Raw genomic sequence first — 20,103 nt, forward strand, 5'->3', positions numbered from 1 at the left:
TTAAAAAAGGGTTTGTTTAAAAACACATTGGGGGGGGGGGCAGAGCCAAGATGGTGAAGAAGGCACAAGCAACTTTCTAAGCTCCTCTCATACCCTCACAACCAATTATTAAATTCAGCCTCAAAAATAGCATTTGACTGGTAAAATTTACAAAGATTAGAAGTACAACAACTTACCAGCCAAAGATAATATGGAAGATCACCAGAAAAAGTTCGTCCTGAGGGGTGGGAACATGCCAGCACAAATAGGGATAGAGAACTAGAGGCTAGCATATTGAGCAGATGGGGGGAGGGGGGGAAGGGGGGGTTAGGGGAGAGGGAGAGGGTGGCCTCCGTGGTTAGGAAATTTACAGAAACGACTCTGTCATAGGCTGACTGCTCTGCTCTGCTTGCAAAGCAGCAAACTAGCAAAGAAATTAAAGCCAAAGATAGAGGGTACACTAAAAAACACCAGAACCTAACAGGATATGGCTATACCCACCCAAAGCCGGAAGTGAGGGAACCAGCACAGGCCACAGCAAAACTGTGCAGCTGCATTCTGCAGTAAAATGCTTTTGCCTAGGGCAGTTACAAATCTGTACAGCAGGGGGCACAGCCTGGGGCAGCCTCTAATTGGCATGGGGGGTGAAAGTAGGATTTGTGATTTGGAAAAGATAAAGAACTCCCAAGAAAGTAGGATTTGTGAATTGGAAAAAATAAAGAACTCCCAAGAAAGTAGGATTTATGAATTGGAAAAGATAAAGAACTCCCAAGAAAGTAGGATTTGTGAATTGGAAAAAGAAAATAACGCACTGAAAAAAAGATAGTGAAATGGAAAAAAATTCCATGGAGCAAAACAACTCCTTTAAAAACTCAACTGGACATATACAAAAAGAAGTTTAAAAAAGCTAATGAAGAAAATAACTCATTAAAAATCAGAACTGAACAAATAGAAATGAATGATTCATTGAGACTCAAGCAAAACCAAAAAAATGAAAAATTAGAAAAAAATGTTAAATATCTACTTGAAAAAAACAGACCTGGAAAATAGTTGTAGGAGAGATAATATGAGGATTATTGGACTTAGATACTATTTTACAGGAAATTATCAAAGAGAACTGCCTCAACGTAATAGAATCAGAAGGTAAAATAGGGATTGAAAGAATTCATCAGACATCTTCTGAAAAAGACCCTAAAATAAAAACTCCAAGGAATATTGTGGCCAAATTTCAGAACTATCAGACTAAGGAAAAATATATTACAACCAGCCAGGAAAAAAAAAATTCAAGTACCGAGGTGCCACAATAAGGATCACACAAGATCTGGCTGCCTCCACATTAAAGGTTCAAAGGTCCTGGAATCTGATATTCCAAAAGGTAAAAGAACTTGGAATGCAACCAAGAATAACCTGCCCAGCTAAGCTGAACATTTTCTTCCATGGAAGAAGATGGACATTTAATGAAACAGATGAATTCCATTTATTTCTTATGAAAAAAAACAGATCTAAACAAAAAATTTGATCTTCAACCATAGGACACAAGAGAAGCAGAAAAAGGTAAAAGAAACTCTTTAGAACTGTATTTCTGTTGTAGATATACATAAAAACCACATGTATAATTTGATTTTACTGATATAACATAAAAAGGGAAGTAGAAATGGTAAGGAAATAGTATCAGAAAAAGGGAAAAGGGGGAATAAAAAGAGGGAAACTACATCCCACAAAGAGGCAAAGGAAACCTATCATATCTGAGAGAACTTAGAGAGGGGGAGGAACATTGTGTGAATCTTACTCTCATCAGAGTTGGCTCAAAGAGAAAATAATTGTCATATTTGCTTTATAGAGAATTTTCTCTCACTTCATTAAAAAGTGGGAGAGGAAAAGGGAAAAGGAAAAGTGTAATAAGGGAAGGGTACAAGAAAGGGGAAGGGATTCAAAGGGAGGAGGAAGGGATCCTAAAGAGGGAGAACTGCATGACGCAAGTGGGGCCCATAAGTTTAATACTGGGAAAGGGGGTAAGGGAGGGCAAGAAAAAGAAAACCATAATCTGGGCATAATAAGATGGCAGGAAATACAAAATTAGTCATTTTAACCATAAATGTGAATGGGATGAACTCTCCCATAAAGCAGAGGTGGATAGCAGACTGGATCAAAAGTCAGAATTCTACAATATGTTGTTTACAGGAAACACATTTAAAGCAGGGAGATACATACAGAGTAAAGGTAAAAGGCTGGAGCAGAATCTATTATGCTTTAGGTGAAGTCAAAAAAGCAGGGGTAGCCATCCTTATCTCAGATCAAGTAAAAGCAAAAATTGATCTAATTAAAAGAGATAAGGAAGGAAACTATATCTTACTAAAGGGTAGCACAGACAATGAAGCAATATCAATACTAAATATATATGCACCCAGTGGTATAGCATCTAACTTCCTAAAGGAGAAGTTAAGAGAGTTGCAAGAAGAAATAGACAGCAAAACTATAATAGTGGGAGATTTCAACCTTGTACTCTTAGAATTAGATAAATCAAACCACAAAACAAATAAGAAAGCAATTAAAGAGATAAATAGAATATTAGAAAAATTAGTATGATAGATCTTTGGAGAAAACTGAATGGTGACAGAAAGGAATATACTTTCTTTTTAGCAATTCGTGGAACCTATAAAAAAAATAGACCATATATTAGGACATAAAGACCTCAAAATTAAATGCAGGAAGGCAGAAATAGTAAATGCTTTCTTTTCAGATCATGATGCAATAAAAACTACATTCAATAAAACATTAGGAGTAAATAGACCAAAAAGAAATTGGACACTAAATAAGCTCATCTTAAAGAATGATTGGGTGAAACAGAAAATTATAGACGCAATTAATAATTTCACTCAAGATAATGACAATGATGAGACATCATACCATAATATGTGGGATGCAGCCAACATGGTAATAAGGGGAAATTTTATATCTTTAGAGGCTTACTTGAATAAAATCGAAAAAGAGAAGATCAATGAATTGGGCTTGCAACTTTAAAAGCTAGAAAAATACCAAATTAAAAACCCAATCAAATACTAAACTTGAAATTCTAAAATTAAAAGGAGAAATTAGTAATATTGAAAGTAAACAAATTATTGATCTAATAAATAAAACTAAGTTGATTTTATGAAAAAAACAAGAAAATAGATAAACCTTTGGTAAATCTGATTAGAAAAAGGAAAGAGGAAAATCAAATTGTTAGTCTTAAAAATGAAAAGGGAGAGCTCTCCACCAATGAAGAGGAAATTAGAGCAATAATAAGGAGTTACTTTGCCCAACTTTATCCCAATAAATTTGATAACCTAAGTGAAATGGATAACTACCTCCAAAAATATAGCCTTCCCAGATTAACGGAGGAAAAAGTAAATTGCTTAAATAGTCCCATTTCAGAAAAAGAAATAGAACAAACTATTAATTAACTCCCTAAGAAAAAAATTCCCAGCACCAGATGGATTTACATGTGAATTCTACCAAACATTTAAAAAACAATTAGCCCAATGTTATATAAACTATTTGAAAAAATAGGAAACGAAGGAGTCCTACCAAATTCCTTTTATGACACAGACATGGTACTGATACCTAAAACACAGAAAGAAAATTTTAAACCAATCTCCTAATGAATATTGATGCAAAAATCTTAAATAAAATATTAGCAAAAAGACTACAGAAAATCATCCCCAGGATAATACACCATGATCAAGTAGGATTTATACCAGGAATGCAGGGCTGGTCCAATATTAGGAAAACTATTAGTATAATTGACCATATTAATAACCAAATTAACAAAAACCATATAATCATCTCAATAGAGGCAGAAAAAGCATTTGATAAAATCCAGCATCCATTCCTATTAAAAACCCTTGAGAGTATAGGAATAAATGGGCTTTTCCTTAAAATAATCAGTAACATCTATTTAAAACCATCAGTAAGCATCAGTAAGCAGGAAGTAATGGGGATAAACTGGAACCATTCCCAATAAGATCAGAGTGAAACAAGGTGGCCCACTATCACCATTACTATTCAATATTGTATTAGAAATGCTAGCTTTGGCAATAAGAGTTGAGAAAAAGATTAAAGGAATTAGAATAAGTCATGAGGAAACCAAATTATCACCCTTTGTTGATGATATGATAGTATAGTTAGAGAACCCCAGAGATTCTATTAAAAAGCTATTAGAAATAATCCACACTTTTAGCAAAGTTGCAGGATACAAAATAAACCCACATAAGTCATCAGCATTCTTATATATCACTAACAAAACCCAACAGTTAGAGTTATAAAGAGAAATTCCATTTAAAGTAACTACTGATAGTATAAAATATTTAGGAATCAATCTGCCAAGGGAAAATCAGAATCTATATGAGGAAAACTACAAAACACTTTCCACACAAATAAAGTCAGATCTAACCAACTGGAAAAATATTAAATGCTCTTGGATAGGGCAAGTGTAATGGGCTGAGGTTTGAGTTGAAGCACTGAGGTCCCAAGTACGTGAGGCTAAATAGTAATTGGGCTATACTCTATTAATATACATGATTGGATAAAGAATGGTCCCTGCCCACTCTCCTTGCAAGTTCTGATGTGTTGTATAGGAAATGATGATTTTGGTAGGTGGAGGCAGAGAGAGACAGGAAGAGAAGCTGGGAGAGATTGGGCCTGGGTTCCATACTTCTAGCTGCTGGTCGTGTGGCTGCTGGTCTAGCTAGCTTCTTGACTCAGCTACACACATTGCTATTGCCCATTCTCTTCCACCTCCGATCCTTCTTCACTGAGAATAAAGACTGACGATTTTCCCCTAACCTGAATTCCTGACTCTGGCTGATTTTAAAATACGTGATCTTCACAGGCAAGCAACTATCATAAAGATGACAATACTACCTAAACTAATCTATTTATTTAATGCTATACCAATCAGACTCCCAAAAAACTATTTTAATGACCTAGAAAAAATAACAACAAAGTTCATATGGAAAAATAAAAGGTCAAGAATTTCAAGGGAATTAATGAAAAAATAATCATATAAAGGTGGACTAGCTGTGCCAGATCTAAAATTATATTATAAAGCAGCAGTTACCAAAACCATTTGGCATTGGCTAAGAAATAGACTAGTTGATCAGTGGAAAAGGTTAGGTTCAAAGGGGAAAACAGTCAATAAGTTTAATAATCTAATGTTTGACAAACCCAAAGACCCCATCTTTTAGATAAGAACTCACTGTTTGACAAAAATTTCTGGGAAAATTGGTATGGCATAAACTAGGCATTGACCCACACTTAACACCATACACCAAGATAAGGTCAAAATGGGTTCATGACCTAGGTATAAAGAATGAGATTATAAATAAATTAGAAGAACAGAGGATAGTTTACCTCTCAGACTTGTGGAAGAGGAAGGAATTTATGACCAAAGAAGAACTAGAGATCATTATTGATCACAAAATAGAAAATTTTGATTATATCAAATTGAAAAATTTTTGTACAAACAAAACTAATTCACACAAGATTAGAAGGGAAGCAATAAACTGGGAAAACATTTTTACAGTCAAAAGTTCTTATAAAGGCCTCATTTCCAAAATATATAGAGAACTGACTGTAATTTATAAGAAATCAAACCATTCTCCAATTGATAAATTGTCAAAGGATATGAACAGACAATTCTCAGATGAAGAAATTGAAACTATTTCTAGCCATATGAAAAGATGCTCTAAGTCATTATTAATCAGAGAAATACAAATTAAGAGATACCACTACATACCTGTCACATTGGCTAGAATGACAGGGAAAGATAATGCAGAATGTTGGAGGGGATATGGGAAAACTGGGACACTGATACATTGTTGGTGGAATTGTGAATACATCCACCCATTCTGGAGAGTAATTTGGAACTTTGCTCAAAAAATTATCAAACTGTGCATACCCTTTGACCTGGCAGTGTTACTACTGGGCTTATATCCCAAAGAGATTTTAAAGAAGGGAAAGGGACCTATATGTGCAATAATGTTTGTGGCAGCCCTCTGTGTAATGGCCAGAAACTGGAAACTGAGTGGATGTCCATCATTTCGAGAATGGTTTAGTAAATTGTGGTATATGAATGTTATGGAATATTATTGTTCTGTAAAAAATGACCAACAGGATGATTTCAGAAAGGCCTGCAGACTTATATGGACTGATGTTGAGTGAGCAGGACCAGGAGATCATTATATACTTCAACAACAATACTATATGATGATATATTAATTAAATAAATTTCCCCATGTCATAATTATATGGTGGCAAAATCATAATTAGAATGCAACTCTTTTTATTCTCAGTTTAGTGACTTGTCCATGAGCTAATTTCTTTGATCCAGTTTTTGACCATGCCTTAGAGGGAAAAAAATGTTATGCCAGTTTAGAAAAAAAATCTATTTTTAAAAAATGTTATTTATTTTTGTGGCATGAACACATACTTACGTATATGTCATATAAAAGATAATAAATTATACTCTAGTCTTTGGAATTTAGAGTTTTCTCTTGATACTACCCCAGAAGTTTTTGTAAGGTTGTATAATACCGTCATAAAGCTGAAGATTTTTAAAATACGGAGGTAGGTAAAATAATAGATGAAATAAGAGACAGTCCAGTTTCTCTTCAACAAGCTGCTGTGTATTTTTACCAAAGCATCTATAACTCTATAGTTGCATATCACACAGGAGAGGCCTACTATAGAAAATCCTTTGTCTCAAGCAAGGTTCCCCAGGGATACAGATGTAATTGTATTTGACTTCAGGTTAAAGAAAGCTTTTCCTTGGCAGCCAATTCTAGCTAATCCCTTGGGTAGTTGCTTTCATCGTATGCACCTGGTATATACAAGGCCTATGAACAATATACCTACGATGGATATTATGTACTAGAGAAAAGAGCAATAAAGAAGTTTGCCTCAGGTGTCAGCCCAACAGAGACCTTTCATTCAGAATGCAGCCACAAAGGGCAACATTGACCAATGGGCTAAACATTTTAGGGAGACTGCAGGGGTTTCAAGATAATATTTTCTTTCCTTGGTTATGCTTTGGGAGTCTTCTTCCTTCTAGGGCTTTTTTCCCTAAATGATACCTGAGAAGCTTAGTATGTGAACCACCCATCACCAAAGAATACATAGTTTTATTGACAAGGGGAATAGAAAGGATAAAAAAAGCTCTTATATGTTAATGATACTAACAAGTGAGTAAATAGTCATCCTGAGACTTGTGGTTTTAGGCTTTCATAAAATGGCAGGGCTCCACCTAGAAAAACTAAGAGGTTGTCCTTTTTGGCTTTTCTTTTCTGTAGCTCTGACTTTGACCAACTCTCAGGTAGAGATACTATTAGGATTTGCTGATGCTATAATCTTTATTCTACTTTTTATTTTGAAAATCAGAACATTTGTTCTCACTTATTCTTAACAATCCTTTTACAACAGTGGTTCAGTGTTAATATCTGTCTTTTATCTCAATATTCTAGAATGTGATTCATCTTGGTCTGATAACTTCATGAAAGATAGCTAAACTGGTATTATAAAGAGCAAGAGAGAGAGAGAGTAAAAGAGAGGGAGTAAGAAATTTTCTGTTAGTCAATTTTGTCCTGCCCATTCCTATCCAAAGATTTTTTAACTTGATAGAACCAAACAACAGGATAAGGAAATAGTTGGGTAGGTTTTATTTTTCTTCTTTTTGTCCCATTCCAGCAAAACTGAGCAAAAGTTCTTTTTCTTCTTTGTTTTTCTGTTCTTATCAAACACTCAAATAGAATTATAATATCATCAATTTGGGTGTTTTCTCCAGCAATGCCAAACACAATCCATCTGATATAATCCTTATCCATGTCTTCACCTAGGACATCCACTCATTCTACTGGAGGCCTTTTTGATCTTCTTCTAACATGGCAAAGATACCAGCATTTTCGAACCCCATTTGTCATTCTTCATTCTCACCACATAACCAGCCCATCATTTCTTCCTATCCTATAGTTTCCTGATGACATGCATGTTGAAGTTCTCAGTCCTGTAAGGCATTTATAAAAGAAAAAGGAAGACAAGAAGTTGCAGTTAAATGGAAAGGCTGCTCAGAGATTCTTTGTAGACAATACGAATTAGGAGGAAATGGTTTTGTCTTGAATTGATAGGTAAAAGAAAAGATTATTTTATGAGACATTTGGTTATTTTATAGTGCTAACAATAATAATTTATGAGATTACATAATGATAAATAGAATATATGTATCAACATCTGTTGCTAAGAATGAAAAGATAGAAAATTTCTACAAAAAAATTGAATAAGACCCTCCAGATTAAATCAACACATCCTTTAATACTCAGAGATTTCACTGTAAAGGCAGACATAGAGAAAGATGGTGAAAATTATTGTTAGAACACATTGTTCCTGAGTGAGAAAAGAGAAAAGCCTGTTTTGTAAATTATATGTGTTTGTGTATAATATGTATATAGGTATTATAAATATTTTCCTCAAGAGTCAAAAGACATTGGGCATGCTTCGTACTGAATAACATAAAAAACTTAAATTGCTTTTATTTTTATAGATAATGTAAGAATCAGTTGTGAATCAGCAATAGAATTTCTGTACAGTCAGACCATCAACTCATTAGCAAAAAGATGAAATACTATGTAAAGAAAGAATAAAAATGAGAAGATATGAGAATCTGGGCAACCCTAATCTGACCTATTTAAGTGAACTATTGATTCTAGGAAATGGGAAAAGTATTAGAACATAGATTGCTTTTAAAAATTGCCATTTTGTAAGAAAATATAATTGATATAAATCAATTGTTAAAAAACAACAAAAGAGCCTAGAAATGACTTTAACCATCAAATACTTGATCTGCTTTGCAAGTTTATAGATATTACAGCCATGGTAACACTAGTTTGGAATATAAACTCATCTACAAAATCTTATGGAGGAAGATGTCAATTCACATAGATCCTGTTTTGGGGGCCAAAAAGAACATCAAGGGTCATCTAGTCAAAGTTCCTCTTTTTATACATGAAGAAACAGAATTTATAGAAGTGAAGCAACTTGCTCAGGCTCAGAAAATATGTTTGACAGAATTAAGATAGACTATTATCCTTGTGACTCAAAAATCCAACATCTCCTACTGTGCCAATAATGATCAACAAAAGGAAGAAATACCAAGTTATAGAAAGCTTAGAAAAAGATCCAACTAAACCACATTATTTCAAAGGAATTTAGAAGTGAAATTGGAAGGAAGCAGCAAAAAAGGTGAAAAGTAGGAAAAACTTTAAAGAATCATAAAATAAATGATCTTCATTAGTAATGATGATGAAGCTACCAAATCTCTCACTGATGCTGCTATTAATAATCAATCAATTAATATTTATCAAATATCTACTATGTGACAGGTACTGTCCTAAATTCTGGGAATTCAAGGCTACCAAGAAGCTCTTAGTCTAATGGGAAAGACAATAGGCAAAGTGTATGCAAAACTAAAATTATATATATAAATGACAAAATGTAGATAATCTCAAAGTAATGACCCTAAAATGAAGGAGAAATACCTGAGAAAGGGTTCTTACAGAAAGCAAGATTTTAGTTGGGATTCAAAGGAAACTAGGTAATTCAGGAGGCATAGATGAGAATGGAGAGCATGGGGGACAGGCAGTGAAAATGCCAAATTGAGAGATGGAGGGAATAGCAAGGAATAGCAAGATGGAGGGATGCAAGGAATAGCAAGATCACTGAATCACAGAATACATGTGTGTGTGGTGGGGGAAGTCTAGAGAGGTCAAATCAGACAAGGATTTTAGTGGTAACTTGAATACACATACACACAAAACAGAGACATATGTAGATGTATACACACAAAAGCAGTAAAAGAAATTGAGGAACTAATTGTACATAGAGACACTATAGGCTGCTTATCTTCTCTTTCCTTGGGAAAGAACTGGAATTGGGTAGATCAGACATTAACAGATGATTAATACCTGACAAGGATGAATGAAAAGAAAAGAAAAATATCTAGGAACTGGAGTATGTGAGGCTCATAAGCCCATTCTACAGTCAGCTACCTGTGCTACCTGCAGTTCCTGATCTACAATGTTTGGTGGAGCAATTTATACGAATCTTGGTATGCTGGACTTGGCAGGATGGGGACAAGGGAAATCCTTTGATGTGATGGTTGTTGTTGAGTCATTTCAATCACATTTGAAACTTCATAACCCCATGACAAGGATAATTTGATATAATTGGCAAAGACATTGGAGAGGTTTGCCATTTCCTTTTCTAGTCCATTTTACACATGAGGAACTAAGAGAGGGTGAAGTAATTTGTCCAGGATTACCCAGGGGGTATTCCTAAAATATATAACCTAGCCCCATACTTTCTATTGGAGGTCAGGATGGAAGCTCTTCTTCTGTTTCCTTCCCAAGAAGTTTCTCTTCTAAGTTCTATACCACTGAAATGATAAATTTTGGGAAAGAATTTATTCCATTTGCTATAGCTATTTCCAGATTTTAACATCTCTATGGAAACACTCTCTGTGAGACCTACAAAGGAAAGAAATTATCGCTAAGCTAAGTCAATAAATTATTTTTCTGCCTGGGCCAAAAAGTAAACTCTAGAAGATGGTTCAATGACTGAACACAATTATACCATGCCTCTATGCCAGGCTTGTGATCTGTTCTCCAAACTACTAATATATCTTCAGGAGAAACATTATTTTAGCTTCTACTTCCAAAGATCTTAATCCAGAAGCTATCCATGATGATTTTCTATTCTAGTTCCTGAATTTCATTAAGTGAAATATTAAATAATTAAATTTAAAAAGTATTTATTACCTGCATATATATAGCTGACTTCCTAATTGTATTATAGCACTTTTTTGGTCTATCACCCAAACTAAATGTTTGTCTTCCTACGCTCATTTTATATGCTAAAGTATATAAAGGCATTCATTTTCTTACCCAGAAATGTTTCCTGAATAAATGTTTTGTGTAATAAGGTTATCATTTTAGATGAAAAGAAGATATAAGGTTAAGGAGGAAGAAAAAGAAAACTATAAATATTTAACAAGTAAGAACAAAAAATGAGTGATTTAATTTTATTTTTCCTTTTTTTCAGTTTTATTGATGTTTTAATTTTATATTAAAAATATTTTAAGGTTATCTCTCCTAGTTTTCTTCTACATAAACCAATTAAACAAAATTAATAATACAATGACCTCATCTAAAAGGGCATGCAACATTTGTGGCACCTCCCTCCCCTCAGCTTTCTATTTTTGAAGTTATTTTTCACTTAAAAGGAATTTATTTTATTTCCCACAAATCCCTTATAAAGCAAACAAAATTTTAAATTAACTACATACAAACATCTACATGTCTCATTCTATTGCAATAAATTTATACCCTCCCTGTCAGAAAAATGGATAATATATTTTAATCATTGGTCACGTTGAATCATGTTTGGTTATTTTATTGATTGTAATTATTAAAACTTTAAAATTGTTTGCCTTTACACTATTTTTTATATTTTATGCTTAATTTTATGCTTAAATTATTCTCCTGGTTTTGCTCATTTTATTCTTCACAAATTTATAAAAGTCTTCAAAATTTTTCATTTTTGTAATTTTGACATCAAATATTGTTTTCCTCTCTCTGTTACTTTACTCTTTATCAGTTCATATAAGTCTTCTAAGTCTCTCTGAAATTTATTCTGTTTAATCAACAAGCTTTATATAGCTTTATTTTTAAAACAAAAAGACAAAATAAAATTAAAAAATAAAATGATTAAAACATAACATTATCCAAAATTTATATATATATATATATATATATATATATATATATATATATATATATATATAGTGTAAGCCCACAGTGAGCTGACGAGTGACATGCTCTTTTCTGGACAATCCTAAACGCTCTAATCTGAATTCACTTCAACAAAGACAATGGCAATAGGAAAGAATGAAGTGTTAAAAATGTTTGTTCCACCTTCTGGTGACCAATGGTGACCAATTTCTCTTCTAGGCAGCTTCAAAAATCAAAGCGTGGAGAAGTGAACAAGAACTTAAAAAATAATCTCTGTATATAGCCAGTTTGGGGAGAAGACTTAAAGGAACCAGATAGTTGTTAGACATACTTAAAACATTTGAAAAATATTCTTTCCCCCTAAAAATATCTCACTCTGAAGTTATGGTAACTATTGATGTCATTAGTACAATGTGGACACTTTTTGTAATGTAAAACTATGCCCCTACCTTTTTTTCAACATAGTGATCTTTCCTCAATTGTTAAAGCATGATAGTGTTACATCACTTTCATATGCCATAATTTATTTAGAAATTCTTCAAATAATAAACATTCATTTAAGGTCCAATTCTTTGTGTTACTACAAAAGTAGTTGCTACAAATTTAATACACACACACACACACACACACACACACGCACGCACGACCTTTTCCTATTTCTTTGGCCTCTTTGGCAATAGGCCTAGTGGCTAGTCGCACAGCTGGATTAAAAGACACACACAGTTTATTACTTTTTTGTGTAATTACTAGCTGCTTTGCAAATGGTTACTCCCATTCACAATACATTAGTATGGCTGTTGCCCTCCAACATTTATGACTTCTGTTTTTATTAGTTTTGCCACTCTGATGGATGATGAATCTCAGAATTACCTTAATTTCTTTTTTTTTTTCTAATTCATTGTCATTTAACTTTGCTTTTCTATTGAAATTTTGTTCTTTATGAAGGCACTCAGATGGCACCTCTTCCATAAAGTTTTCTCTAATTTTCCAGTTGAAAGTGACTCTTTCCTTGTCAAATGTTCTATGAGCATTTGCTGGAAATTTCTTTTTCTCTGTATTTTTGTTATTTATTTGTATTTACATGCCCTCTCCTTATAAGCTACATAAGGGCAACAATAAGGCTGTTTTCCATCTTTATCTCCCCAGCCTAGTCCAATGCTTTTCACATAGTAGATGTTTTAAAAACTTTCACTGAATTTGTTGCTGAATTAATTGGGGTCCATTTTAAGAAAACACCAGACTATAAGTAACTTTGCTCCAAGAATCAATCTTTCCTGATTACTCTGACACCCAGCTGCATTAAAAATTTCTCCTGCACATTTTATACTGTAGTTCTTTTTCTTTATCCCTGGATTTTAAGGTATTTTTAATAGGGGGGAAAAAAAGAAAACCTTTCCAGATTCCATTCCAATGTTGAAGAATCAAAGCTGAATCTTTAAGCTTTCAATCTGCTCATTAATACTCTTGTCATGGCTCTTGTTGGAAAAGAGGTTTAGTGTCACTGTCCTCAATCAGTGTCCTTTCATTCACTTTCATTAAGAGCCATGTTTTCCTGACAAAGGATAACAAATGGACACTGTTGGTCCCTAATGTGCTTTTTGACTACCAAGCCTGGGCCATTTCTCTGGTAAGCAATTGCAATTATTTGTCATTTTAATATGACTTGGCAAGGAGGCCCAAAAAGCATATGACTATGATTCATCAATATGTATATTTTGTACTTAAATTAATATTAGAATATCATTATTATTGCTCTAACACCGTATGAGGTAGAAAAAAATTGCAGCATGTAAAAAATGCATTAAACTCCATGCTATTCCTTTCCTATAGCAGGAATATATATATAATTTAAATGCAGACACCATTTGTGGCCTAACAGATACAATTTATTATTATCATTATTATTATTATGGGCAGGATGCTTTTATCTCTTTACTAATAGCAAATTTATAAAATGTTTCCATTATTAATAGGAAATAATAGAACTACATATTAAAACTATCAACAAATCTATTACAAGACATTTTTGATTTAAGCATTTCCTTGGGTTGCCTTCATATGCTGGTAGCAGAATATTAAAAATGAGGCATTCCAAAGGAAAAGGGTAATGAAGGATGGAATCCAAGAAATATATGGGTGAAAAAAATAAATGGGTTAATCACATGGCAAGATTGAAGACAGCTGGTGTGATCCATTGATATCCTTGTAATATCAAGGTAAAGTAAGGAAGGTCTTAAGCATATATTGGATGGCAAACCTATGGGAGAACATGGAGAAGTGTAACAGGATAGTAAAGTATGAATAAGCTGTGATATACGACATGGGAGAAAATGCTCACATTGAAGGGATCACATATTCATTTTGTATTTGAGTACTTCATTAGCATCCCATTCTTGCCTTGCGATCCTATGGGACACTAGTTTATGTTCTATAAATCTACTATGAAGATGCCCAATGCTCTCTAGGTCTCTATCATTACATGAATGTTAATGCAGCAAACATTCTGTCCATTTACTTACTCCTTACTCTTTCTAACTGATCAACCCACATCCTTTTCCATTAAAATCTTTGAGAGCAATCATACTGAATTTCTGTTTTTGTCTTTCCAATGGCAAGTTTAGAGTAGCGGCTTAATAAATGTTTGTTTAATTGAATTGCTGAATGCAGCTCTTTTATAATGTTTCTTCGTGGCTAATTTGATGGTGGCTATAAACTCTTTATTCACACCTTATTATTGCCCTTCCATTGTTTCAATCATGTCCAACTCTTCATGATCCCATTTGGAATTTTCTTGGCAAAGTTACTGGATGGGTTTGTCATTTCCTTCTCCAGCTCATTTTATAGATAAGGAAACTGAAACAAACAGGGTTAAATGACTTGTCAAGGTTCACACAGATACTAAGGGTGTGAGGCCAGATTTGAACTCGGGAAGAAGTGACTCTAATCACAGAAACGTGACGTTCCTGACTCTAGAACCAGTGCTCTTAACCAAAAAAAAGATCAATTTCATTTGCACCATTCATCTCTCCATTTTATTTAAAATGGCTTATTTTATAGAGTTAAGTGGAAAGTAATCATCCAGAGGTGATTAGAGAATTTCAATCAAATCAAATGGAGTTCTACTGTTTCTAAAAGGACAATTTGTATGGTACTTTGGATTAAAGCATTAAAGAAAGAGATAGAAAGCCTGGTTGGACTCATCTGATTAGGGAAAGACAGAGAAACTAAGCCAAACTCTCTAGGGTGGTAGGACGCAGGAACACTTAGAGAAGCACAACTTTATAATTCACTTGAGCAACAAGATGGAAGACTAGATATTTTATGCAGTCCCTACCTCCCAACCAAAACAAAAATTAAGCACCAAAGACAAAGCAATTTCAGCTGATCTTGATTTCCATGGTCTAACACACTGAGAATCCAAAACAAGTGGAAAAACCCCAAACTCGGGAACTGACAAACATTGATTCTAAGTTCATTCAGCATTCCTCACCCACCTCCTAGACTAGAAGCAGCAAGGCTACACTAGCAGACCCAAGGGCACAGATTACATCAAAACCTATCCCTATACTTAAAGATACTCTTTCCACTGCTGTGGAGATCCTTGTCCTAAGCTGCAGAAGTTTGCTCAGCTCTCAACAAACAGATTGGCCTCAGCCGCTCATGAACAAAATTGTTCTGGGTGTTGCAAACTCGAAGCACTAGTGCTACAAAGATATGAATTGTTAATTCTGGGGTAAACAGACTTAGAATTACTGGTGCTACACCAGAGAAGTGATGAACGTAGAGAGAGAGATATCACCATGCTTGTGTATAACTGTGCTTTACTCTATCGGGCCAAAGGGAAAGAACACAGCACTTAGCTAGGGCCAGTTTTGACCACCCACTACTCAGTTGGGGCAGAGAACTAGGCTAGTAAACCATGAATTGCCCAGTGTAGGAGGAGACTAAGATGCTTTGAAATCCAGTATTCGGGGAAACCAATCAGAAGGGAGGGAGTCAGGAAATGAATGACAAGAAAAATAAGGAGGGAGAAGGGCAAAAGATTAAAAGTGCCAAAGGTTTCAGGAAGAAAAAGTTCCAAGAACTTGAATATAGACAAATCAAGAGGAAACAATAGAAACATCAAATGGAAAGGAGAAATCTATATCTAGTAAAGAGTTCATGCATCTATAAATAAATAGTGCAAAATAAAACAATACAACATTTGATGAGACAAAGAACACATTTAAATTTCAGATGAACATGGAATCACAACATATTGTACCTGAGTTGTTTAAAAGAAAAATTAAAATTATGAAAGTATAATTTATGTCCTGCATAGCAAAAATAATGAGCAGAATAGAAAAACCTGAATCTGAAATGGGGTAAATCTCAAAAAAAAAAAAAAAAAAGAAAAAAAAAAGAAAAAACAATAGACTATGAATGCAAGTACATAGAAGTGAAGGACAACCTTGAAGAAGAAAAGAAAAACAAAAAAATTACATTAGCAGATAATATCCTCTGTATGCAAGCAAAACATACTGATCTCAAAGATAAAATATATAGAGAATCTCAGAATGTAGAGGATCACAGAAGAAAAATGTCAGTGAAAAAAATCTTAACTACATAATTACAGTAAAATAAAAAAAGTATTCCCCAGACTTTCTAAACAAAGGAAATGATGTTTCAATTAAAAGAATTCACAGAACACCTCTAAAAAAAAAAAAGCAAAACCCTGAATCTGCAAATTCCAAGACATACAACAGTTAAATTTAACAGTTTCATTCAGAAATAGTTCTACTAGTCGTCAGTAGAAAGGCTTTTAAATATAAGGGAAAGAACACTTAAGCACCATACCCACTATAAAAAGAAGCAGGGAATGTAATAATAATAATATGTTCTGGAGATCATTGGAACTTAGGATACAGTCCAACTTGACTTTTTTTTTTTCAAATTTGAGCTTAGCCATAAAAAACAAAAATTAAATCTTCAACAATAAAGAAGGATTTAAAACATTTTAGAGAGGAAAACAGAATTGAAAGAGATTAGAATTCTCCAAACAAAAATTCCGGAATTGAAAAAAAAACATAACAGCTAAGGATAGTAAAAGTAATAGCGTGACAACACAAAGAATTCTAAGAGATTTCTTTCTAAAGATACAGAAGGAGACATCTAATAGAGGCAACAGGAAAAAAATGGACAGAAGATATTATGGACAGAATCTGGTAACACCTGCCTACAAATAAATGCTTATTTTGTGGGATTACATTACAGCATGTAAGGTTACATAGGAGGGAAAGGTCCAGGAAAAAAGGGGATGATTCTCTGAGATCAAACCACAAGCTACCAATGAGAGGAAGATACCTTTGTGGTCTCAGAAATAGAAGAGTAGGATGGAGAAAAAGTTGAAAAGAGGGAGAAAGGAAGCAGGTCTTACTTTGAAGGTGGGAGGGAGTTCCACTGATGAATGGTCCTACAGCTAACAGAGATGAAGACATTATCCTGGGTGAAGTCTGGGGAGATTTAGTGCCTGAAAAGTCTACTTTTCCTGAGTATAGAGAAGTTGAATCTCCTGTGAGCAACTGAAGGAGAACATGGAAGAAATTTCCAAGCAAATGTAGGGGGAAAAAAAGGTCAGAAAGATCAATGAGGGAAGGACTCCATCATGGAGTAGTGTCTCTTCTAAAAATTGAAGTAATTGTCACTTTTAAAAGAGTGAGGCACAATGGAAAAAAATGGACTCCATGGAACAAGCCCTATAAGGCAGTTCCAGAATGTATACAGACAGGAGAGTCTAGAATGCACATCTTAAAAGCTTTGATTGTATGAAGAATACAGATAAAAGAGGTAGACTAGGTAATTATAGCATTCATGAATCAAAGAATGAGTGCTAGAAGGAAGAAAATAGAGAAAATGAATAATGAAGAGTGAGAAAAAAATCCTATTTGGAAAGGGGCACCACAAAAGTGAAAATTTTAAAAATAGTGAGCAGAAAGAGAGGAGAGGGAAATCTATTTGAGTAGAAGGAAAAATAGGAAGAATAAATATAATAAAATAATAACAAGAGAGAGGAACTAATAATCAAAAATTTCAAGGGAAAGGGAAAAGAATCCAAAAACAGGGCATAAAGGATGAATAAAAGAGAATCAGTGGGAACAGGGCCATCTTAAAAATATTAAAATAAAGTAACTGATGGAACAAATATTATGTTTACAGAAGAAGAAGGGAAAAACAGAATTTAAAGGAATTTTGGAGATAGATGGAAAATATAACATAATTCATAACTATAATTCAAACATATATATTATATATATAATTCATGAATGGATTAAACAATCCAATAAAATGGAAAACACTAACAGATTAGATAAGAAAATAATCCTACAATCTTTTGCTTATAAAAACATTTAAAAAAACAAAAATATAAATAAAATGAAACTGAAGGGAAGGAAATTTACAGTGCATCAAGAAAGCAAGAACTGCCATCATGCTAACAAAGCAAAAACTAACATATTAAAAATAAAAGGGGACAAACAAACAAAAAAAAGATTTTTCTGAGAAGCACAAAGTTGAGGTAAAAAGTGATATAAAGAGTAGAAAGAAAAGAAATTCAATCTTCAAATGTTTATCTTGTATTGTATTTGTGTGTGTGTGTGTGTGTGTGTGTGTGAGAGAGAGAGAGAGAGAGAGAGAGAGAGAAAGGGAAGGAGAGAAAAAGAGAGACAGGGAGAGATGAACACACATAGTTTAAGAACCCTTGATGAAGAGTCACTTTTCAAGATAAAGATGCATATATTTTAGAAGTTTTGTATTTTGTTTTCCATTTTAATGATTAATGTATCAAATATTAATATTGTATAACCAAACTCACTTTACAAAATTACATTTAAATAAATGCACTTCTACCCTGAAGTTGTAACAAAATTTAAGCCATTTCTTTGACTGCATTAGAGTTCGTTTGGTTATTCCTTCTATACCATTCATTTTTCCTCCTTTAGTACCTAGTTAGTGTATATGTTATTCTTCAGGTTCTTTTCTCTCCATTTTGCTTTATTTCATATTTTATACCCCTTATACTTGTCCATCTTAACTGAATTACATTATCATATTGTGTCACTAGACTACCATTTATTAGACCTTTATGCCATAGGTGGACTTGTAAGTTGTTTTCAATTTTTGTACACTTACAAATATTGTTGCTATGAAAACCCTTGAAGAAGTTCCTTTTTCTGTTGTTTTTGATAACACTTTAAGGGGATTTTCCCCAAAAGTAGACTTTAAATATAAATCTGTACTGGATAGCTTGCTCTCCAAAAAAAAATTACACAAGTTTTCCATTCAACCAGCAGTGAATGAGTGTGCCTATTCTACCAACACTTGATTTTTTGTTGCTTTTAACTACTTTTGTCAATCTGATAGTTATGAGGTGGTACACAATGCTTGACCATAGCAGATTCTTAATAAATATTTATTCATTGACCAACTGATATTTCAAAGTGGTTTTAATTTTTTGATATCCTTAACTTTTTTAAAAAGATTTTTCAAATTACAGGCAATTATTGCTTTTTTTGGTAATTGTCCATATTCTTTGACCATTTATCTAAGTAAAGTAATAATTATCTCTGTAAGTTATTAACAGTTCCCTATGTATTCTAGATGTTATTTTATCTGTCATGATCATAATATGTATTTTCCAATTTAATTTCATTTTGATTATATTATTTACGTTGTACAAAAATTTATTTAACATAGTCAAGTATATCTTGATACAGCTATACTCCTAGATGCTTAGTCCCATTTCTTGTGGCAGCTTCCTTTGTCCATGCTTCATTTCTCTTAGTTACATGTGTCTTCTGGCAGTCTCCTTATTCCTAGATCTATGACTTTCCTATGCATCCCACTGGGAGCTTGATTCCTCCTTGAGGATAGCTCCTCCCTCAAGTCAAACTTATCTCTTTTCAAACTATCTAATTGTCTTTTAAAGCTCATCAGGGGATGTAGCTCATCAGTTCTTGGCCAATGATGTTGTTTTCTTTTTAATTTATACAAGGGACTTGTTCATACTTGATAAAGTATTATGAGGCAGGGTAAATTTTTTTAAAGTTAGTTGATTATTTAGTTTTGGGCTTTATGGAAAAGGACATTGCAATCTACTCAAGTATCATCCCACCCTCCCCCCAAAAAACTATGACAGACATAAATTGTATAAGAGACAATAAAAACTTTGGACTCTATTCTTGTCCATTCTCATGGTATCTGTCCTGCTGAGATCAAGACCCTTCCCAAGAACCTCCAGAAAGCTAGTCCAAACATTATATTTTGGTGCCCA

The sequence above is a fragment of the Sarcophilus harrisii genome, chromosome 5 (genome assembly GCF_902635505.1).
Source record: "Sarcophilus harrisii chromosome 5, mSarHar1.11, whole genome shotgun sequence".
In the NCBI taxonomy this organism is placed as follows: domain Eukaryota; kingdom Metazoa; phylum Chordata; class Mammalia; order Dasyuromorphia; family Dasyuridae; genus Sarcophilus; species Sarcophilus harrisii.